This window comes from Coenobita brevimanus, chromosome 98 (genome assembly GCF_032717465.1).
Source record: "Coenobita brevimanus isolate Jiangsu-jjx chromosome 98, ASM3271746v2, whole genome shotgun sequence".
NCBI lineage: Eukaryota > Metazoa > Arthropoda > Malacostraca > Decapoda > Coenobitidae > Coenobita > Coenobita brevimanus.
Window position 1 is genome coordinate 21,305,673 of NC_137051.1, and position 25,016 is coordinate 21,330,688.

General features: G+C 52.7%; 1 pseudogene; it reads left to right on the top strand.

The window, feature by feature from the left end:
• Positions 1-1,108: 1,108 nt before the first annotated feature.
• Positions 1,109-11,297, top strand: LOC145413991 (uncharacterized; annotated as a pseudogene).
• Positions 11,298-25,016: the final 13,719 nt, after the last annotated feature.

Here is a 25,016-nt window from a genome sequence, read left to right on the forward strand (position 1 = left end):
GCCCCTGACACCACCCTCGATGCCCTCCGACACCTGCATACTCACAACGGCATTCACCTGGGCACGAAAAAACTCCTGGAGGTCTTTAACGACACCTACTGGGTGCCCAATCCCTCCACCCTAGCCAAGGAGTTTATCCAATCTTGCCGAGCGTGCACCCTGGGTAAGGACATCACCCATACTGTTGGCCCATCAGGACACATTACTGCCCACAAACCTTGGCAGTTGTTGGTGATCGACATAGTGGGACCTCTACCCCTGAAATCAGGCTATCGGTACGTTATCACGTTCATTGATACGTACTCCAAATTTGTCATAGCCTGCCCAGCGAAAAAACACCACGCTGTCGCAGTAGCTGACGCCCTGATTCGGCATGTGTTTCCATACTTTGGTATCCCACAGGCAATCCACTCCGATAACGCACTGGAGTTCACCAGCAAAATCGGAGGAGCTAGCCCACATATTTGGCTATAACATCTCACACTCATCCCCTTATTGGCCCCAAGGAAATGCCGTCTGCAAACGAAGCCATTGTACGTTGATGAATCAACTCCGTATCCAGATAGAAGCCACCAAAGACGACGACTGGCCTGCCCATGTAAAAATCGTGCAATGGGGCATCAACTCTTGTCCTCGAGAGGACAGAATTTCACCGTACAAGCGAGTAATTGGGGAAACACCTCTCCTCCTACCCTCCGGCAACACTTACAGCCCCCCACCTCTACTCCCACATCTGACCCACTACACCATCTTAAACGGCAGCTAACCCACCTTCAAAACAACCTGAACCTTTGCCCCGACACCGCCTCCAACCCCTACAAACCAGGTGATACTGTTATGATAGTGCAGCTCCGCGGTTTCATGGGGCCCCATACCATCATTTGCATCCCTAACCCCTACCAGGTGACAGTTGAATATCATGGCACTTCTCGCACTCTCAGAGACCGTCACGTACGCCCCTTTCACACTCCCACCTCCCCTGCCCCTGCCCTGTGCCCCACCCCACCCACTACCCTTGCTCCACTTCCCTCTACCTCCTATGACTACTACAACTCCCCCTCGCCATCTCTCTCTCCCCTTCCCCCGCCGCCCCCACCTCACCCCCGCCATGCCGCCTCACAGCACACCAACACCACCAACTTTTGACCTCTCCCCCATCTCCTCGCCACCAGCCACCCCGTCCTCCACGCCCAGCACCAGGTGCCCCGCCCACACGCCCGCACCTCCTCAACCCACCACACCCCTGCCCCAACCATCGTCCACCCCGAGCCCCAAATCTCCCCGTCCGCTGCCCATACACGCCCCCTCGACCCCGCCTGCCCCACCCCACACACCTGACTCCACCTGCGCTGCCCACGCACGCACTACACCACCACCCACTAGGCCTACACCCCATTCCATACCCCATGCCACCCCCACTCCTACCACCCCACAGCCGCCCTCACACACCCTGCACACCTCACACACGCCAACACTGCACACCCACATCACCGCCCACACCCACCTTTAAAACAACCATCACACGCTCCGGCCACCTCTCCCACCCACCTGCCCGATACATCAACACTCCCACCCCACCTACCTCGCCACAAAATCACACTCCCTCTCCTTTCCTAAATAATCTCACATTCATGCTACACCATGCCCAAATTCCAGCCACCTACACTCCCCAGAGGCATCGCGCCACATCACTCTGGCATAAAACCCCACACTCGACGTCCGTCTCCAGCATTCAGCACAGCCCTGCACAGAATACAACACCTATCACCATGAGGATTCACCAAGCCGTATGGGCGCCGCCCTCCGGACGAAAACATCGAGTCCGTGGACCCCGCTACCTCTTACAACTCCTCTGCTCCTCCACCGACCCATCCACCCTCTTCATCACGTGTGACGCTCAGCTAGACGAGAATCCTGCCACCACAGCCTGGCACGCCCTCCTCCAACACCTACAGCCAGTCTACCACACCTACGACACCAAAGTTTACCACCTCCAGTCACAAGGACGTGACTTTTTCCCAGAAGATGGTGGTAAAATGCAGTACAGTATCACACAGGGCAACCCAACACCCCCAGAAGGAGCCCACAGAGGAGCAAATACAGTGCGACTGGACTCTGGGTGACAGGGACATAAGTCCGCCCAGGCCATGCGCCCCTATGACCCAGAGCTCGCCCGCCAGCATCATAGCAGGAAGCAAGACTACCTTCCGGGCGAGCCGACCACCAACAACCACGGAGTGGAGCTATTACTCTAGCTCCAGTCAGCACCCCTGAGACAGCTGGTAGCCACTCAACCCTCCTACAGGAGATGGCCTGCAGCCGCTCCGGAGGTAACAAGGAGACGGCCAGTAGCCACTTCCGCCTTCGTCAGGAGACGGCCAGAAGCCGCTCTGAAGGTGCCCTAAATGAGATGGCCGGTAGCCGCTCGACCCTCCTACAGGAGACGGCGTGCAGCTGCTCCAGAGGAAATGAGGAGATGGCTGGTAGCCACTCCCGTCTTCGTCAGATGGCCGGTAGCTGCTAAAGAAGGTGCCCCTCAAGAGACGGCCGGTAATCACTCAACCCTCCTGCAGGAGATGGCCTGCAGCTGCTCCGGAGGTAACAAGGAGACGGCTGGTAGCTGCTCTGAAGGTGCCCCTCAAGAGATGGCCTGTAGCCGCTTGACCCTCCTACAGGGGACGGCCTGCAGCCGCTCTAGAGGTAACGAGGAGATGGCTGGTAGTCACTCCCGCCTTCGTCAGGAGACGGCCAGTAGCCGCTCTGAAGGTGCCCTTGAGTCGGTCGATAGCTGCTCCCTTCCCCAGGCCACAGCCAGTAGCCCGGCCTTAGTGATGGCCGGTAGCCGCGCCCCTAGAAGACCACAGCCAGTAGCCAGGCCCTACGGCAGGAGACGGCTGGTAGCCACTCCTCCGTCCGGTGCTGACTCCTGTCCATGAAACTACAACCCGGAGGGAGACCCCAGCCTGGAGGAGTATTGTAGATGCCCTGTAACTACCACAGGGCTCTTCTTACTGCAGCTGGTTCCTGAGAGGACCCACCTGATGGACCCCGACGGAGGCTGACGCCGCAGCCCACTCCTGACGGCGTCTCCAACCGTCGGAGACCGCAGACCCCAGGACCTCCAGACCTCCCCCAGGACCCACGGGCGGGACATCCCTTCGCCCCGACGCCGGAGATCTTCGTCCTCCATCAAGCGCCTGAGCGAGAGGTTCAGGCAGCTTTTTGGCCCCAGTCCCAAGGGCCAGACTCCCGCCCCAAGTCCCGAAAGTGCGGGACCTTTCACCACCAGCAGCCCCGGACGAGAGAGGACGCCCCTATGCGTGATCCCGAGGCCCCTGAATAAGGAGGCCCCTGGCGGAACTCAGCCCCGTCAGTAGTGAGGCTGAGTCGTCTCCGCCGCTCTTGTACCTGACCGCCAGTACGCCCAGTACCGACAGTGAGTGACCGTGAAAACACAGTGTCCGTGACACAGTAAAGTAAGGGTAGAACAGTGAGTGTCAGAATATGGAAAGTCAGTGCGCAAAACATCAGTAATAATATAAAAGAAAGGTAGAATAAGTAAGGTAACAGTGAAACAGTGAACACGGCAAGGCAGTAAAATAAGGGTCTATCTCAGTGATACCGCTACCAGATAGTGACACCGCCTCACATTAAGATCATACTGAGGCCCCAGTGCAAGAGTAATAATTAACGACCCGACCGACAAACCAGTTAGCCTGCCAGCAGTGAAAATAGTACCACAAACTCCACCGGTATACAGAACCTAGACTTTCCCAAAATAATAGCGTTTAGCTTCACTGCCCTAAGTGCTATTCACCTTACCCAATCGTGTCCTAAGTAGTATCCTGTGCGATACTAACGCCCGATATCTAAGCCTTAGAATTATAATTGCCCAGCATAACTGTATTTGTGACATCTGACCGTTCCACTGTAGAATTTAGCAATACACATGTAAGGTTCTTTCCTTGAGTTTTTGTGTCCTGCCTCTCTCTTATTTGTCTAAGCTTCGGTCTAGAAAAGAACCCAGTTGCACTCTAGGCGTTAGAGGGACGGGAAGCCGACCCTAAAACACCTAGCATTACAGGTATAAACCTTTTAGATCAGATAATGAAGGTAATGGAGAGTTCTAGAAGGTAGAATTAGAGAAAGAGTGAATATTGATGAGATGCAATTTGGGTTTGTGCCAGGCAGGGGAACCACTGATACCATATTCATTGTTCGACAGCTTCAGGAAAAATATATTGGGAAGAAAAGGGATCTGTACTTTGTTTTTGTTGATTCGGAAAAGGCCTTTGACAGAGTCCCTGGTGGTGAAGTGGGCAATGAGAAAGCTTGGTTTGGAGGAGTGTCTGGTTAGGGTGGTTGTGGATATGTGTGTGGGTGCTAGCACCCAGATAAGAGTGAATGGAGATTTGAGTGATGAGTTTTCCGTGAACGTTGCTGTGCATCAGGGGTCAGTTTTGAGTCCCATGCTGTTTATCATGGTATTTGAAACTCTCTCATGTGACTTCAGAAACGGACTCCCGTGGGAGATGTTGTATGCTGATGATTTGGTGTTGATTGCAGAGAACGAAAGGAGGAAAGATTTAGGAAGTGGAGAGATGGAATGGGGCGCAAGGACTTAAAGGTAAATGCTGTTAATACAAAAGTGATTATATCTAGGATTGGTGGCGGTACTGTCAAAGACGAGGGAGAGTGGCCATGTGCAGTTTGCCACAAGGGTGTGGGAAGTAATTCCATCTTGTGCAGTGTTTGTGATAAATAGATGCGCAAAAGATGTAGTGGTATCAGAGGTAGACTGCGAGATAATGCTGATTTTATGTGTACGGTGTGTCGGGGATAGCAGGTGAAGATTATCAGGCATGAAAGGACTGAACTTGCTGGTGAATCTCTTGAATGTGTGGGAGAGTTTTGCTATTTGGGAGACATATTGTGTGCTGGAGGTGGGGCTGGGCTAGGGTGAGAAGTGGTTGAAAGAAGTTCAGGGAGTTTTTGCTTCTCCTGACATTGAGAGGACTCTCCCTACATGCTAAGGGGTCTTTGTATGCAGCATGTGTTAGGAGTGTAATGATGTATGGTAGTGAGACCTGGGTAGTAAAGGAGAAGGATATTTGCAGGCTCAGACGTACAGAAATGACAATGATTAGGTGAATGTGCAGTGAGTCCCTGCGTGCAAGGTCTGAGGGGGCTGGGTTTACGATGGAAGAGTTGAGAGGTAGGATGGGATTGGAGTGTATTGGTGTTGTGATGAGAGGAGGTAGATTGAGATGGTATGTGTACAATATGCTGGGCAGTGCCCGCCGCCGCTGCGGTGTCCTGTGTATCTGGGATCAGTTGGGGAATAACAGCATACTGTCAAAGGCCTCTCTCTAGCATCCCACATGGCGCAGTGAGTAGGATGGCTTCCAGGTGTCATATACACGGAGTGACTTTATGCTGGAAATTACCGTTCCCTTTTCTATTAAGCCTAAATTAACCTAACCTAACCAAACCTTACCCTACATCAACCTAACCTAAATAAACCTAAATTAAACTAATTTTAATTCACGAAATGACTAATTTCACAATCTGCCTGTAACATACATATATATCTTTATTTATATATATCCATATATCGACCTATAGTTACCTACAGACCGATAAGGCATCCAACTGTCTTCCTGGCACATGTATCTCATACAATGTTGTTGATAAATGGCACAAAATTTGAGATAACATGCAGATACTTTCAAAATAGAAGCTAAACGGCCACTCGGCGCATGCGCACTGAGCGTATCGGTAACTTTCAGCATAAGTCACTCCTTGCATACGACACCGGCCCCGCCTCGGTATTGCTGCTACATCCAGGGCTGCCCGCACACCTGGTGCAACACCCAGGGCCACTCTCCGTCGACATGCCCTTGTGCAGCAGGCCCAGCAGGTGCAGCAGATGTTGGCGGCCCAGCAGAGCGTCATCGCTTCCCTGCAGGGGGACCTCGCCCGTCCGAGGCCATCCTCGAGAGGCCCTGCTGCTGCTGCTATGCCGGAGAAGTGCGAGGCTGAAATGTCATATGCTGCATTTCGCTCTTGGAGACGCTCTGTTGAGTGCTGGATCCAGTTGAACAGGTGGGCTGCCTCGGAGGCCGTGCTGCACATTCGCCTATGCTGCACACCGGCCCTACAACGCGCCCTGGACGCCAAGTTCAACATGTCTCAGTGGCAAGCCCTGTCGACAGTCACAGCCCTGGATTCTATTGAAAATTTAGTGCTACAGGGAACCAATCAAGCAGTGAACTGGTGTTAAGTTTTTCAGTGACCGCCAAGCAGCTGGGGAGTCAGTAAGTGAGTTCTTCCTACAGTGTTCTCAAAGTGCCGCCGACTGCAAGTTTCAGTGCCCACAGTGCCAGTGTGACCTGAGTACATGCTATTACGCAAATTAATGAGTGGGTTATATATAATTCCGTCATGAAGCGAGAGGTGTTCCAGTTATGTGATTCATTTAGCAGTGTGGAGTAGTGATGTGTCGTTCGCAAACGAGCCGGCTCTTTCAAGTGAACGAGAAGAGCCGGCTCTCGAGACTGAGAGCCGTTTACCGTTAATTTGATTTCCCCGCGGTTTCTAGGATTAATAATAATAATATAATAGTAATAGTAATATGGTAGTGGAATGTATTTACGAGTAGGCCCAGAATAATTGAAATAATACTGTAAAACTGTTGAACTGGACATTTTTTACGTGTCTGATGTGATCAGACTCACAGGTTTGGTTCCTGTCACCCACTCCAGTAGACCACTAAAGCCGCGCGTCGCAACTCGCATTTCGAATTAAGACTCCAGTCCGTCACCTCTCACCAGTCGCCACTGTCCTCACCTAATCATCTGTGGTACTACCGTCAGTTTTTTAAGTCAAAGATGAGTGACATACGAAGGAAAAGGAGTTGCACATGGCTTCATTTTGATACCATAGAAAACACTAGAGCACAGGGCAAAATGTGCAAAGTTAAAATATCACATAGAGCAGGTTCCACCAACAACCTCCACAGGCACCTTAGATTGGTGCACCCAGCAGTGAATTTAGAAAGAACACGGAGTCAGAGCGAATCTAATGAGCATGGAGGTGCTTCCAGTTCCAGTGACACAACCAGCCCCAATGCCAGTACCACCACCAGTGCTAATGCTACAGCCAGTTCCCCTGTACCAGCATCTGCTAAAGCTTCTACATCAGGTAGGTGGAACAAAAAAGATTAAAATCATATTTTCATCATAATCATCAACTGCAGCTTGTATACCTTACTTAGTGGCAGAGTGGTTTGTCAGTGTTGCATATGGTAGGTACTGAACGCAGCCTGTGGCAAGTTAGTATAGGGTTAGTTTAAACTAAAGCCTATGAAGAGAGCTTGAGTTTAAGTTTTAAAAAGTTCATGAAAGAAAGCTGAGGAAGTGAGAAAAAATATATATATAAGAAAATATCTCGAATCACGATATGCCCTTATTGCTAATAAACATGCTCGTGGTATGAACACTAGAAACTGTTACTACTGTATTTACTATTTACATAATAATAATAATGATCATAATAATAATAAGTGAAAAACGACATAACAAAACTCCATTTTCTCTACCACCCATAGCCATTGATTATTAATTGGAGAGCCGAAAGAGCCGTTTGAGAGCCGAAAGAACCGGTTCATTTAAGTGAACGGAGCCGAAAGAGCCGGCTTTCGTGAAAGAGCCGGAATTCCCATCACTAGTGTGGAGGAGTTGCGTAAGTTTTGTGTTGCATTTGAGTCCGCCACGAGGGACGCCGAGTTTGGCGGGAGTTTCAGGCGGGAAGTTGCGGCGGCCAAGCCCGACGCACCGGTGCCAGACGTATCCCAGGTGGCCGTGGCGGCTGCTTCCCATCGTTCCCCCATCCCTGTGGGAAAAACCTGTGGTAACTGTGGCGGCTCCCACCCCCAAGGGAGGTCTCAGTGCCCTGCCAAGTCAGTTATGTGTCATAATTGTGGAAAACAGGTAGAAGTGAAAGAAGAGCTGTGGCTGCTGGTTCTGATCCCGTAGCGGCCGTAACTCAGACCTCAAGGGCAGTGCTCGTGGCCGGTACAACCTCACAACCGCATCCCATGCTTAGTGTCTCAGTCTCATGCGATAGTGGGGGGACGGCATGTACAGTGATGGCCGTGGCCGATACTGGGGCTCAGGTGTGTGTTGCTGGCAGGGGGCTTCTTGGCTCTGTCTCTTTACAGCCTGCACAACTACAGCGTCGGGCCGGCCTGAGGGATGTTGCCAACATGCCCCTACGCCTGCTGGGCTCCGTTGTGTGCACGATCTCCCACAGAGGCCTATCGTCCACCCAGGAAGTGTGTTTCGTCGATTCGGCAAGACACCTGTTCACATCGTCGTCCACGTGCATTGACCTTGGACTGGTGCCCCAGGGCTTCCCATTGCACGCTCAGATAGTGGCGGGTGCCTCCCAGGTGCCACCCGCTTACCAGCCTGACCCGGTGGGTGCACTACCAAGGAGACCTAACACCATGCCCCTGCCACCATTGGAGGAGAATATCCAGTGCCTGGAGGAGTGGCTTCTCCGCCATTTCTCGTCATCTACATTCGGCACAGACCGGCGGACACTTCCTGTCATGGCAGGTGAGCCGCATCGCATCCACCTACTTCCTGATGCCATTCCCTTCGCATGCCACACCCCTGCTCCTGTGCCTCTCCACTGAGAGGTGGAGGTAAAGAGGTAGCTGGATGAAGACGTGCGTATGGGGGTTATAGAGCCAGTCCCTGCCGGGGAAGCTACCGTGTGGTGCGCAAGGATGGCCGTGGTGGCCAAGAAGTCTGGCCAGCCACGGCACACTGTGGATTATCAGAAGCTGAATGCTGCTTGCCTCCGGGAGACACACCACACTCCCACGCCCTTTGACATGGTGTCGGGAATCCCGTGCCAGTCCTTTAAGACGGTCGCTGACGCCCACTGGGGTTTCCATCAGGCGGAATTGGAAGAAGCCAGCCGCAAGCTCACCACCTTTATTACACCCTGGGGGTTCTATAGGTACCGGAGGACCCCCATGGGCCACTGCGCGCCTCCTGACGCGTACACTAAAAGGTTCGACCACGCTCTGGTGGACATTCAACAGAAGTTAAAGTGTGTGGACGACACCCTGCTATATGATGACAGTATGGAGAGGGCGTTCTGGCACACCTACGAGTTTCTGGAGGTGTGTACCAGGAAGGGTGTCACACTGAAACCAGAGAAGTTTAAGTTCTGCCATCTGGAGGTTGAGTTTGTGGGGTTCCACGTAGGGTGGGACACCAACAAGCCCACAGACGAGCGTCTGTCTGCGGTTTGAGACTTCGGTATGCCAGCACAGCCATCCCTGACTGACATCCGTTCCTAGTTTGGGTTCGTTAATCAGCTGGCACCATTCTTGGCCACAGCACCCATCATGGAACCCTTCCGTGATCTGCTGAAGAAACCCCAGGGCAAAAGGATCTTCTGGGTTGAGCTCCTACAGAGGAAGTTCCAGCAAGCTAGGGAGACGATCTGTCAGCTGGTCAAGGACGGGTTAGCTTTCTACGACAAGGCCAGGCCCACGGTTGCCATAACGGACTATGGCAAGGAAGGCATCGGCTTCGTGATTCATCAACAGTACTGTGGGTGTGTGTCGGCGGAGGCCCCCTTCTGTTGCAAGAGCGGGTGGCACCTCGCGCTCTGTGGCAGCCGCCACATGTCAGCGGCAGAGTCAGGCTATGCCCCAGTGGAGGGTGAGGCCCTAGCAGTGGTGTGGTGCCTGCGGAAGGCGCGACTCTTCCTGTTGGGATGTCCTAACTTGGTGTTTGTCACTGACCACCGCCCCCTATCCCCCTTTAGGGGATAGGACGCTAAAGGATATCGTGAACCCGAGGCTATTCACCCTAAAAGAGAAGACATTACAGTTCAGGTTTACGGTCAGGAACCTTCCTGGGAAACGCAACTGTGCAGAGGATTTTCTGTCTCGCTACCCCGCCCTGAACACCAAACCCAACGGCGCAGACGAGGCTCTGACCATGGACCTGGAGATGGCTACTGCAGCAGCTACCGTGGCCACCCTCGCCGATGACGACTGCATCACTCTAGATGAAGAGTCAGTCACACAAGCTGCCACTGAAGACCCAGTGTACCAGCTGTTAGTGGCTAAGGTCCTGGCGGGAGACTGACACCTACAGAGGTCGCAAGAGGTTGCCTGTCTTCACCAGTTCTACGGGGTCAGGGACAGGCTGTCAATGTCACAAGGGCTGGTGACATACACGTTCGATCAAGGATCCGTCCGGCTGGTGATCCCCGAGCCTCTTCGTCACCAGGTAGCCGCCCACCTCCACTCAGACCACCAAGGGCTTGACTCGATGCTACGCAGGGCTCGCCAGACAGTCTACTGGCCTGTCATGGAAGGGGACCTCCAGCAGCTGAGGGACTCATGCTCAGCCTGCAATGCCCACGCCCCTTCCCAGGCTGCTGAGCCCCTCGTCATCGCCCTTGCACCAGAGTACCCATTCCAGTGCACTGTGGTCGACCTGTGTCAGCTAGAGGGCCAACACTACCTAGTCTATGCTGACAGGCTCACAGGGTGGCTGGAAGTTTGCCACCTCCTCAGCGGCACCTCCTCCAGCAAGCTCATGTCACATCTCCGCCGCTTCTTCGCCCGCTGGGGGGCGCCAGAGGAAATTTTCACAGATGGTGGGACTAACCTAGTCAGCGAGGAGATGTGCGACTTCTTCAGGCGCTGGGGGGTCAAGATGCGCATCTCATCAGCCCACTACCCCCAGTCAAACGGCCGGGCAGAGGCTGCAGTTAAGTCGGCCAAGAGGCTGTTGTGCATGAACGTCAGCCCTGCTGGCACCCTTGATGCAGACAAGTTGTCAGTCGCCTTCCTTCAGTACTTAAACACACCCTTGCGAGGCGTTGATAGGTCCCCAGTGCAACTCGCCACCGGCCACCAGCTTCGAGATGGCGTCCCTACAGTTCGACAAAACTACAAGGTGGACAGGCACTGGTGGCAGGCCCTTCGCCGGAGAGAGGTGACCATGACCCAGTCCAGTGGTGAGATGGTGGAGCGCCAGGGGCCAGCTAGGGCTCTCAGACCTCTCGCTTCAGGTACCCGGGTATGGGTACAGAATCAAATGACCAACGTCTGGAACAGGTGTGGGGTTGTTGTGGAGACACTGCCCCACTGCCAGTACACTATAAGACTGGATGGCAGTGGCCGTCTGTCGCTATGCAACCGACGGCACCTACGGGTGGTGCGTGGGAGCATTTCAGAGGCTAGCCCAGCATCCACTTAGGCAGCACCCACCACGTTCGCACCACCCACATCCAACCCACCACCACAGCCCCAGCAGCCACCCCCACACCGCCCTCAAAGAGCACCATGTCGACCCCAGTGGCTATCTGACTATGTGTAATCCTAATTCCTCCTTAACCTCTACCTACCTTACTTTACCGGTGTTTCCCCCTATATGTGAAAGAAGAGTTTTGTCTATGCTGGATATATTTTATTGACAATGTGTGCTTACACTCATCTATTACAGCCAGAAATCCCCTGTTTTGTTACACCAGATGCCTTCCATGGATTGCCAGTTTAATTACAATGCCTACCCCCACATTTGATGTAAAAGGTTGAATTGAATTTATTTCGTTAATGCAATATGTCAATGCCATATTATTAACTGAGGGAGGGATGTACAATATGTTGGGCTGTGCCCGCCGCCGCTGCGGTGTCCTGTGTATCTGGGATCAGTTGGGGAATAAACAGCCCCTCTTTAGCATCCCACAATATGGGCATGTGGAGAGGATGGGGAATAATAGTTGGGTGCAGAAGGTGAGAAGTGTTAATATTGGGGGTGGGGTTATGAGGGGTAGACCGAGAAAGACATGGGAAGAGGTCATTAAGTGTGACCTCAGGGTTCAGTGACTGAACAGGAAGGCTGCAATAGACCGTGCACCATGGAAAGCCGCCATTAGGTGACCAAAGCCGACGCATGCAAGCATGATGGAGCCTTCAAAAACGAAAAAAAGGAAAATGAGTCTTTGTCTATCCACCCTATCATATGCTTTCTCCAAATCCATGAAGGCTGCATACAACTTCTTTCTCTTCTCTAGAAATTTTTCAGCTAAAGATCTAAGAATGAATATCTGATCTACACAACCTCTTCCCTTCCTAAAACCTCCCTGTTCTCCAACTAATTCCTCTATATTTCCCTAACTCTGTCAATAAGTATCCTACCATATACTTTTCATATTACACTAAGAAGACAAATGCCCCTATGATTACCACATACTTCTTTTTCCCCTTTTCCTCTGTACAGGGTAATAATTATCTGATTTCCAATCCTCCGGGACTCTACCTTCCTCTCAGGCTAATCTGCACATCTTCCACATCCATTCTGCTACTATCTCTCCTTCAGGCTTCAGCATTTCACAACACACTCCATCAATTCTTGGAGCTATCCCCATTTCATCTTTCTTCAATGCTTCCACAACTTCCATCCTACTGATTTCTTCCTGTCTTCTCACCTCCCTCCTTCTGCCAGCCAGTTATACTCGAATTACTTTCATTCTCTATATTTAACAATCCTTAAAGTGTTCTCTCCATCTGCTCACTTTTTCTCCTTTCTCCACTAGCAATCTACCATTTTCATCATTCACTCGCCGACTAACTTCATTGCCACCCTATCTAACTCTCTTCACCTCTTTCCAGAACATTTTCTTACAGTCCCTCCACTTTACACTCAAATTCCTTCCAAATTCCTCATCCACTCTCTTCTTACTCTCTCTTACTAATCTTTTCACCTCTCTCTTCCTCTCTACATGTATCTCTCTCTTCTGTCTCTCAACTTCTTCCACACCCCTTTTTCTCATCCACTCATTATATGCTTTCTTCTTTTGTGCCACAGCCTGTCTCACCTCTTTATTCTACCATGCTGTTCCTCGCACCCCTATTCGTCTTCTCTTCAACCCACACACCACCTCACATGCTGCACATATTTCTTCTGTGAATATCTTGCACTCGCCTTCCACGTCCCCCATCTCCTCCAATCCATATTTATCCAATCGCTCCTCCACTTCTCTCTTATATTCTGCCTTTTTCTCATCCTCGTGTAACTTTTCCACTCTCCTTGCATATACTCCTTCCTCCCGTCCTTCCTTTCTTCTATTTCCCCATTTTACTTGGACCTTGATTCTCACCACCACCAAGTGGTGGTCAGAAAGTCCACCCCTCCAACCTGTATAAGCTCTTGCATCCAATACACATCTTCGCATCCTTTCATCCACACACGCATAATCAGTCATTACCTTCTTCTCATTCAGTTCACCACCCACCCTTCTCATCACTCGCCATGTATACCTATGGATCATCTTGTGCCTGAAGAGGGTATTGGCTATCACCAACCCCCCCCCACCCGGCACAAATGTCCACTAAAGCACTGCCATTCTCATCTATCTCAGCAGGCACACCCCACTCACCAACTACACCACCCACCTTCACATTCCCTACTTTACCGTTCATATCACGAATCAAAAACACTCTCTCATTCCTTTCAAACTTTTCCATGCACACTTCCACATCTGCCCAGAACTCTCCTCTCACTCTGCTTGCACGATCTTGCATTGGCACATACACGCAGACAATCACCCACATTTGTAGTCCAACTTTCAATCTTACCCACACAATCCTTGAGCCAACTGATCCATAATCTCTTATATTCTCCTTCCATCTGTTACTCACGACAATACACACTCCTTTTGCCCTCTCATTCTCACCTACTCCCGTACATATACCCCATCCATACTCCCATTCTCACTATCCTCCCCATTTAGTTTCAGTTAATCCACATACATCCACTCTCGCACCACAAGCACTCTCTCTCTCTCACCTCATCATTTGCACCCCTTACACTCCGCCATCCGTACCATGTTCTCTGTTCGGTCCTTAGTCGTCACCTTGTGGTCAGTCCTGGTCCGAGGCTTCTTGTTCGTATTTTTAGTTAGTTGTTTTCCGGGGAGGGACATTATCCCTCCACCAACCCACTTGCTGTCACGTACAGAACATGTTGGTTGGTTATAAGGTTACCACCCAGCGTTGTAAATCCTTTCCTGGTTTACAGGAAGTCATTTGGCTTACCACTCAATGTAGAGCTACCCTAAAAACAGAGTACCACTACACTAAGCGGGTGGATGACTGGCATCCCCACCTACCAGGGAACAACTACTACTAGTACTATGGCACCCGGTGGTTTAGTAATTAATGAGCTGCAGCTGGACTGAGCTTGTGTAGGTTTATATCCAAGGGTTGGATTGGGTTTATTGCTTATGTAATGTCACTCAGGGATGAGTGTGGCTGGTCACTCTCATCTTAAATGTCAGGACCAACTTTCCTAGCCCCGGGCTCCTATGCTCCTCATAGGGCGACGTAGGATTAGACGATGGATGGATATATATATATATATATATATATATATATATATATATATATATATATATATATATATATATATATATATATTGTAATGCTAGGTGAAATTAGGCTCGACTTCTCGTTCCTGTTTCACCTAACGTGGAGCGGGGTCCTCTTTCGAGACCGGAGCTGGTGCAATAAAGAGAGGCAGGACACAAAAACTAAAGGCAACAACCTTTACACGTATATTACCACAGTCAGACACAGGACAAATCAGCAGATATTAGAGCACATTATATAGCAATATAAAACCTTATCTAGGATATGTGTATCTCGCAGGATACTTGCTTCTCTGATACTAATGACAACACAAACAACCTTAGTGTATCAGGAGTGCAGTAAATATAGGCACGCGCGGGGGCGCGGGAGGGGGTTGAGTCTCACTAGGAGGAGATAGGGGAGGTGCGGGGAGTGACTTGTGACGGCTAGGAGAAAGTGATGGTAATACTGGAGGGCGGCAGATATTAGCCGTGAAGTTTATATGGTTTCCACTAGCCAAAATACTTTGGTAATTGATTTTATCCATGATTTACACTTACTTGAGATATGGGAGTGAGAGCGGGTGGTAAACAAGATTTATGGGTAGCGTGGGGGAAGGAGAGAATACCATTAATACTTCCTTTCACAATATTCCTTCACAGTAATGGGGGTATGTCTTTATAGGCACAGGCTCATTAATTGTATAACAGAGATGTCACTCACACGTATAGTCAATCAGATCTTGTTTCACACTCTCGTCCTTTAACTTCTCACTGTGATCTGATTTACCCCGATATTCACTATATGAAATCACTGCACAATACTTACATTAGGGGAAATCACACTTAACCTAAATCACTCGTGCTACAGTATCACACATATTCATCAGAGGGAGAGGCAGGAACATGTCGTCGGCGATCCTGCTGGGCTAGGGGCACCGCCAATGCGAGGCGTGCCGAGAGGGCACGGGATGACTCGTAAGGGCGTCCTCTCGTGTCCTGGACTCCCCGTGGCTTCCGGACTTGGCTCCGGCGTGTGGCCCTCGGGACTGGGTCCGAATAGCTCCAGGAACCTCTGTGATAGGTCCCGGCGTCGTGGGGGCGTAGAGAGATCACGCCCGGGTGTCCTGGGGAGAACCGAGAGAGACTGTGGGCTGCGATCTTCAGCGTCTAGGGGCGCCGACAGGGGAGGGCTGCGGCAGCGACTTCCACTGGGGTCCGTCAGGTGCGTCTGCTCTAGAGCCAGGCGTAGGGAACAGAGGCCAGGGGAGACTGGGAGGCCTGTCTGGGTCACTCTGGGACGTGAAGCCTGGGCTCCAGTCTCCTGCCGTGGGGACATCTCTCTACTCACCTCCCTCTGCACGCCCTCGGAGCGACCGTAGATCATCTCAGGAGGGAGGGAGCGACAATAGGTCGTCTCTACCACGACACTCTCAGAGCGACCATAGATCGTCTCACGAGGATGGGAGCGACCATACAGTAGATCGTCTCGACCTGAGCACTTTCGGAGCGACCATAGATCGTCTCGACCTGAGCACTTTCGGAGCGACCATAGATCGTCTCGACCTGAGCACTTTCGGAGCGACCATAGATCGTCTCACGAGGATGGGAGCGACCATAGATCGTCTCTACCGGAGCACCTTGGGAGCGACCATGGATCGTCTCTACCGGAACACCTTGAGAGCGACCATGGATCGTCTCTACCGGAACACCTTGGGAGTGACCATAGATCGTCTCTACCGGAGCACCTTGGGAGCGACCATAGATCGTCTCTACCGGAACACCTTGGGAGCGACCATAGATCGTCTCTACCAGAACACCTTGGGAGCGACCATAGCTCGTCTCTACAGGAACACCTTGGGAGCGACCATAGATCATCTCTACCAGAGCACCTTGGGAGCGACCATAGACTGTCTCTACCGGAACACCTTGGGAGCGACCATTGATCGTCTCTACCAGAGGGGTGCCATCTGGAGTATGTTTTCTAACTCCACCCCTAGCTAGCTCAGCAATTCCATTCCACGAAGGTAGTGTCCTTCTCCTACGGTGGCGGCGGCGTGGTGGCTGCATGTCACAGGGGCGCACGGCCCGGGCTGACGTGTGTCGCTGTTGCCTGGAGTGATGGTGGCTGGTGGCAGCCACCCCATTGGGTCCGTGTGGGGGTGTCGGCGTATTTGTGGGCACACTACGCTGTTCTTGGCTTGCCCTGTCGTTGGGGGTACTATGGTATTCTTCAGGGCCATTGTTTTTCAAGCCACGCATTTTACCACTCTGCCCCTTTAAAAAGTCACGTCCCCGTGGCTGGAGGTGGAACGCTTGTGTGCTGGAGGTGGTGTAGACGGGCTGGAGGTGTTGCAGCGTAGTTTGCCAGGCGACAGTGTAGGAGTTTTCTTCTTGTGCTGGGTCGTAGGTGAGGAAGAGTGTGGAGGTGGCGGTGGTAGACTGGAGGAGGTTTAGCAGGTTGTGTGGCCCGCGGAGTCTGTGGTTCCTGCCAAGGGTAGGTGCCCATATGGCCCGCTTCACTCTCATCTTGCTTGGTGTGGCTGTCGGTGTGGTTGGGGGCTGAATGTTGGATACTGCGGGTAAGGGCCGGGTTTTGTGCCGTGGTAATGCGGCGTTGAGTCTCTGAGGAGTACATGTAGAGGGGATTTGGGCCTGATGTAGCTTGATGGTGTGAAGTCATGGAGAGGTGGGTGGTGTAGGGGTGTGTGAGTATCGGGCGGGCGGGCGGGCGTGAGAGGCGGCCCGAGCGGGTGGTGGTGGTCTTGAGGGTGGGAGTAGGGGGAGAAGTGGGCGTCTGGGATGGGCGGGTTGTTTTGCGTGTTGTGGGTGTGGTGGGGCACGGTGTTGGTGGAGTGGGTGTACGGATGGTGGGTGGGGGAGGGGGGGTGGTAGGGGGTTGTGGTGAGGGTGTGGTGGCGTGGGCGGAAGATTTGGGAGTGGGCATTGAGGGGGAGGCCCTGGAAGGAAGGGGTGAGGGTGAGGGAGGGGTGGCGGGGGAGGCGTCAGGTGAGGCGCGGGGGGTGGTGGTGGTTGGGGAGGTGGAGGTGGTAGGGGGGGCAGAGGGGGAGGGTGAGGAGGAAACATAGCACTCATATGTGACTGTAGAGGGTGGTGCGGGAGCCGAAGGGGGCTGGGGGTGTGGGGCCGGAGCGGGGGAGGTGGGCGTGCGGAAAGGCCGCACGTGCCGGTTGCGGAGGGTACAGGGAGTGCCGTGATAGTCTACAACTACTTGGTATGGGTTGGGGACTTTGGTGATGGTGTGGGGCCCCATGAAACGGGGGGTGAGCTTGTGGGGAGTGGGAAGTTGGGCGACGACGACTGTGTCACCCGGGTTGAAAGGGGTGGTGGCTGTGTCGGGTCCAAGGTCTAAGTTCTTTTGTAGGTGGTGTATCCGCCCTTTTAGCGGGTGTAGCGGGTCTGTAGTGGGAGCGGAAGCAGGCGGTTGCAGGTGATGGCGTAGGGGTAGTAGGAGGGGGGTTTCGCCAAAGATTCTTTCATGGGGGTAAACCCCGTCTTCTCGGGGGCACGAATTCATGCCCCATTGGACAATTTTCACATGTGCCGGCCAATCGTCGTCTTTTGTAGCCTCGATTCTGGTGTGTAGCTGATTGATAAGGGTATGATGGCTACGTTCACATACCGCGTTCCCTTGTGGCCAATATGGTGAGGAGTGGGAGATCTTGTACCCGAAAATCCTGGCTAGTTCTTCCCAGACTTTTCTGGAGAACTCGGGGGCATTATCGGAATGGATGGCTTGGGGAATGCCAAAGTAAGGGAACACGTGTCATAGCAGGGCATCGGCGACAGTGACGGCATGATGTTCCTTAGCTGGGCAGGCTACTACGAATTTGGAGTACGTGTCAACAAAAGTAATCACGTATTTATATCCAGATTTAGGGGGAAGAGGGCCTACTACGTCGAGTGCCAGGAGTTGCCAGGGCTTGTGGGGGGTGATATGGCCTGATGGCCCGGCGGTCCGGGTGATATCTTTCCCAAGCGCGCAGGCGCGGCAAGTCTGGATAATTTCCTTGGCGAGGGTGGAGGGATTTGGGGCCCAGTAAATATCATTGAACACCTGTAGTAATTTTTTGGTGCCCAAGTGGATGCCGTTGTGAGCATGTAGGTGGCGTAGGGTGTCACGTGCCGCATCGGGGGTCAAGAGGATGTGTCCGGACGGGGTTAGAAGGTGGTCGCCCTGTCGGCACAGCTTGGGGAATAGGCGAGCAGGGATCCAGGGGGGCCGTTCCCCGTGGTGCCAGAGTTGTAGTAGGTCGGGGTCTGGTTGTACCGCGTGGATGGGAAGGCGGGAGAGGGCAACTGCATTGGTGTGGAGCTTTCCGGGTCTGTATGAAATCTCGTACTGAAACTCCTCTAGGGTGTCACGCCACCGGACGAGTTGGGCATTATGGGACTCTGATTGGCGCAGCCACTGGAGTGATTGGTGGTCGGTGATTATTGTGACTTGGGTCCTGGAAAGATAAGCCCTAAAATATTGGAGGGCCCAGATTATGCCGAGGCATTCTCGCTTGGTGGTGGCATAATTTTTTTCGGCTGGGTTCAGAGTGCGGCTGGCACAGGCGATGATGTGCTCCCGGCCGGCCTGTACCTGGGCTAGGACGGCGCCTATCGCGGTAAGGGATACATCCGTGTAGAGGTGAAAAGGGAGGCCATAGTCGGGGAAGGCCACGATGGGGGCCGAGGCAAGGTTGTCTTTTAGCTGTTGAAAAGCAGCTCGCTGATCCTCGGTCCAGAGGAAAGGTTCCCCTTTTCGTGTCAATTCGTGAAGAGGCTTAGCGATCTGCTAGAATCCCTTCACGAAGCGACGGTAATAGGACGTGAGTCCCAGGAAGGCGCGGACGCCGTGGACATCCTGCGGAGGTGGTATGTCCGCTATGGCACGGAGCTTGTTGGGATCTGGGGAAATTCCTGCTTGGGAAATAGTATGTCCTAGGAACGAGACAGTCTTAGCGGCCAGGACACATTTAGAAGGATGTAGCTTGAGGCCTGCCTGGCGAATTCTGGTGAAAACTCGACGGAGGCGCTGCAAGTGGTCGGCCCAGGTCTGGCTAAAAACAATGACGTCGTCAAGATAGGCTAAACATATTTCCCAAGTGAGGCCACTCAAGACAGATTCCATTAGTCTGGAGAAAGTGGCAGGGGTGTTGCAGAGGCCGAATGGCAGAACATTGAATTCGTAATGTTTGCCATTACTGGTGGAAAAGGCTGTCTTGCCTCGATGGTCCGGGTGGACAGGGACCTGCCAGTATCCAGACTGGAGGTCGAGGGTAGAAACCAAGACGCCCCGTAGAGGGAGTCTAGGGAATCGTCAATGCGGGAGAGGGGGGGTGGCATCTTTAATGGTGACGTCGTTCACACGGCGGTAGTCGATGCAAAACCGCATCGTGCGGTCTTTCTTTTTTACTAGAACGACGGGGGAGGACCACGGGCTGGTGGAGGGGGAGATAACACCTGCCTCTTCCATTTCGCGCACCTGGCGGTCCTCCTCTTCTCTCTGTCGGGGGTTCTTCCGTCGGGAAGGTTGTCGTATAGATGGGCCTGTCGTATGGATTTCGTGCGACAGGTACGTAGTATGCCCTATATCTGCTGGTCCTGTCGCAAACAAATCCTGGAAATCCAGGAGGAGGTGGTGTAAGGTGTCTGACTGCTGGTTGGAGAGATGGTCAGGGATGGGGGGTAGAGGGGTGGGGTGGTGGGAGGAGGATGGGGCACTGGGCTCGGCTTCCTCCATCTCTCCGATGATAAGCCCTCTGGGGAGGGTGAGAGGGGACGGGGCGAGATTGGCGATGCGGATGGCGGCGTGGTGGGGAGGGAGGAAGGTGGGGGACACAAGGCAGGCAGAAAGGGGTCCGGAGGGGAGGAGGGGGGGGAACAAAACGGATGGACCTGAGGGCCTGTTAAGGGGCACCCATGCCTCATGGTGGGAGGGGATGGTAACGGCGGCGGAGATGGTGGCAGGGAAAGAGGGGACAGGAGTGGGGTGGAAAGGCACGGGAGGGGGAGGAGAGGGAGGTGGAAAAAAGGGGGGAGAAGGGGGGCACTGCGGGGAGGGAGAGGGCGAATCCTCCGGCCGGGGCCACGGCGTGCATGTGCAAACGGCTGGAGTGGAATGGGGTGGGGGACGGAACTGGAGTTGTCGGTGGCGACAGTCGATCGTGGCTCCAAGTTTTTGGAGCAAGTCTAGCCCTAAATACCCGTCATAACTCCGACAGGAGGAATAAAAAATGATGAATGGATGTTGGGCGGACACTGGCTGGTGGGTGTCGACCCGTAGGGCCGGAGTTTCCCCACGGATGGGCAGGGGGCCCTCCCCCGCGTCCACAAGGTGAGGGGTAGTAGGCTAGGGCGGAGTGGGCCAAAGCGCGATTTGTGGTGGGAGAAATAGTGGCTGTAAAGGCAGGACCTGGCTGCTCCCGTATCGACTAGTAGTCTGGCCTTCACGCCGTTTATTTTCATCTTGTGGTATACTGGGGGGCGATACTTAGGGGTGATGGCCCCCGCCACCGTGGGTTGGTCCGCGGGCGGGCCTAAAAATCCAGCTGGCTAGGGCTCTCGTTCTCCTGTTCCTGCTCTAGTTCTCCTGGAGGGGGCTCGTCCACGGGCGTCAGCTCGTACTCTGGGGCCTCGCCTTCTAAGGCGGACACTTTACGCGAACCCGGGGCTGTGATTCTGCGGCGAGCAGCTTTAAGCTGGTCCCGTATGTCATGAAGGGGGCAGCGGGAGTTGCAGGCTCGGGTTTTCTCGCGGGGCGGAGCGCCGACGGGAGGGGTGTGCCCTGGGCGGGATAGGGGTCGGGGACGGGCTGGTGTGAGGCAGAGGTGGACGCGGTGTGGCTGGGGGAGCCTGGGGTCGGGTGGGGAATTTCTTAACAACGTTAATTTGTTGTGGAGAAGGGCAGGCGGTCAGCAGGCGCCGTATCACCTGTAAATCTCTATCCATGTCTCCTGTTGGGTCATGGATAGTGAAGTGTTGTTTCACAACACTTGGGAGTACTCTGAGCAGAGTATTAAATGTATGTTGATCCCGGGTTTCCTCATCTGCCTCCGGGTTGGCAGCAGTAACCAGGCGTCTTGCCTGTATCAGGGTATTATCTAAATCCCCGTCGAATGCAAAACTATCCAATTTGGATAGAGCCACTACTTTCCCTAATGATGGGGTGATGGCTTGTACAGTGAACTTTGTAAAGTTCTGCCAGGTGAGTTCTGGGACGATTTTCGGCGCTATGTTCGCCGCCGCTTTACCCAATAGTGGTAGTGTGACCGCAATTTTTTGTTGGTCATTTTCAAAGCCAATATCCAGTAAGGGTTTAATTATTGCCAGATATGTGTGTATATCATACTGGTCGGGGTCAAAGTTGGGTAACTGAACGTGCGGTTTGGTTGCCATTGTGCCAAATATTTCCTGATTACCTCTCTCTTACGCCCGGGTCTAGAACCACCGCTGGCCACCAGTGTAATGCTAGGTGAAATTAGGCTCGACTTCTCGTTGCTATTTCACCTAACGTGGAGCGGGGTCCTCTTTCGAGACCGGAGCTAGTGCAATAAAGAGAGGCAGGACACAAAAACTCTAGGCAACAACCTTTACACGTATATTACCACAGTCAGACACAGGACAAATCAGCAGATATTACAGCACAATATATAGCAATATAAAACCTTATCTAGGATATGTGTATCTCGCAGGATACTTGCTTCTCTGATACTAATGACAACACAAACAACCCTAGTGTATCAGGAGTGCAGTAAATATAGGCGCGCGCGGGGGCGCGGGAGTGGGTCGAGTCTCACTAGGAGGAGATAGGGGAGGTGCGGGGAGTGACTTGTGACGGCTAGGAGAAAGTGATGGTAATACTGGAGGGCGGCAGATATTAGCCGTGAAGTTTATATGGTTTCCACTAGCCAAAATACTTTGGTAATTGCTTTTATCCTTGATTTACACTTACTTGAGATATGGGAGTGAGAGCGGGTGGTAAACAAGATTTATGGGTAGCTTGGGGGAAGGAGAGAATACCATTAATACTTCCTTTCACAATATTTCTTCACAGTAATGGGGGTATGTCTTTATAGGCACAGGCTCATTAATTGTATAACAAAGATGTCACTCACACGTATAGTCAGTCAGATCTTGTTTCACACTCTCGTCCTTTAACTTCTCACTGTGATCTGATTTACCCCGATATTCACTATATGAAATCACTGCACAATACTTACATTAGGGGAAATCACACTTAACCTAAATCACTCGTGCTACAATATCACACATATTCATCAGGGGGATAGGCAGGAACATGTCGTCGGCGATCCTGCTGGGCTAGGGGCACCGCCAATGCGAGGCGTGCCGAGAGGGCACGGGATGACTCGTAAGGGCGTCCTCTCGTGTCCTGGACTCCCCGTGGCTTCCGGACTTGGCTCAGGCGTGTGGCCCTCGGGACTGGGGCCGAATAGCTCCAGGAACCTCTGTGATAGGTCCCAGCGTCGTGGGGGCGTAGAGAGATCACGCCGGGTGTCCCGGGGAGAACCGAGAGAGACTGTGGGCTGCGGTCTCCAGCGTCTAGGGGTGCCGACAGGGGAGGGCTGCGGCAGCGACTTCCACTGGGGTCCGTCAGGTGCGTCTGCTCTAGAGCCAGGCGTAGGGAACAGAGGACAGGGGAGGCTGGGAGGCCTGTCTGGGTCACTCTGGGACGGGAAGCCTGGGCTCCAGTCTCCTGCCGTGGGGACGTCTCTCTACTCACCTCCCTCTGCACGCCCTCGGAGCGACCGTAGATCGTCTCACGAGGAGGGAGCGACAATAGGTTGTCTCTACCATGACACTCTCGGAGCGACCATAGATCGTCTCACGAGGATGGGAGCGACCATAGATCGTCTCTACCTGAGCACCTTGGGAGCGACCATAGATCGTCTCTACCGGAACACCTTGGGAGCGACCATGGATCGTCTCTACCGGAACACCTTGGGAGCGACCATAGATCGTCTCTACCGGAGCACCTTGGGAGCAACCATAGATCGTCTCTACCGGAACACCTTGGGATCGGCCATAGATCATCTCTACCAGAACGCCTTGGGAGCGACCATAGCTCATCTCTACCAGAACACCTTGGGAGCGACCATAGATCGTCTCTACCGGAACACCTTGGGAGCGACCATAGATCGTCTCTACCAGAGCACCTTGGGAGCGACCATAGATCGTCTCTACCGGAACATCTTGGGAGCGACCATAGATCGTCTCTACCGGAACACCTTGCGAGCGACCATAGATCGTCTCTAACGGAACACTTTGGGAGCGACCATAGATCGTCTCTACCAGAGGGGCGCCGTCTGGAGTATGTTTTCTAACTCCACCCCTAGGTAGCTCAGCAATTCCACTCCACGAAGGTAGTGTCCTTCTCCTACGGTGGCGGCGGCGTGGTGGCTGCATGTCACAGGGGCGCACGGCCCGGGCTGACATGTGTCGCTGTTGCCCGGAGTGGTGGTGGCTGGTGGCGGCCACCCCGTTGGGTCCGTGTGAGGGTGTCGGCGTATTTGTGGGCACACTACGCTGTTCTTGGCTTGCCCTGTCGTCGGGGGTACTATGTTATTCTTCGGGGGCATTGTTTTTCAAGCCACGCATTTTATATATATATATATATATATATATATATATATATCCATCATCCAATCCTACATTGCCCCATGAGGAACGTAGGAGCCCGGGGCTAGGCAGTTGGTTCTGACATTTAAGATGAGAGTGACCAGCCTCACTCATCCCTGAGTGGCATTACATGAGCAATCAACCCCAACCATCTCTTGGATGGTTGGGGTTCACCGACTCAATCCAATTGGAGCGCAATAATTACTCACTAAACTACCATGAGCCAAAATTTGGTTATATGGTTACCACCCAGCATAGTAAATATTTTCCTGGTGTACAGGAAACCATTTGGCTTGTCACTCAGTGTAGAGTCACTCGCAGGCAAAAGGAAGAGGAAAGAATGAAGGAAAGAAAGACAGAAGAGGGAGTGTAAAGTTACCCGTAAGCAGAAGGACAAGGAAAGTGTATTGCTAGGTGCAAAAGGCCCGACTCCTCGGTCCTAGAACACCTAACGTGTAGCGGGGTCCTCTTTCGAGACCGGGGCTTAGTGCAATAAAGAGAGGTAGGACACAAAAACTCCAGGCAATAACCTTTACACGTATATTACCAGTCATACACAGGACAAAAACAGCAGATAGTACAACACAATATATGGCGGAGAATAAAACCTTAACTAGATAATCAGTATCTCACAGGATACTAGCTTAACAGACACTGATGCCAACACTCTAGATTTAGTGCACAGGTTTACTTGGAACACAGGGTCGCAGTGCACTTGGGAGAGTAGGAGTGGGTCTCACGCGGGGGGGGGGGGAGGGGTGACGCGCGGAGGGTCTGATTATGGTTATAGTAATATTAGGTGGGAATTGATGTTACAGCTTCTGACTTGATAATTTCTGGTAGTAGGGGGATATTGATAATTGATTATATTGCTAGTCCAGGTTTTTACATCCGTACTGACTGCTGAGAGGAGATTTGTT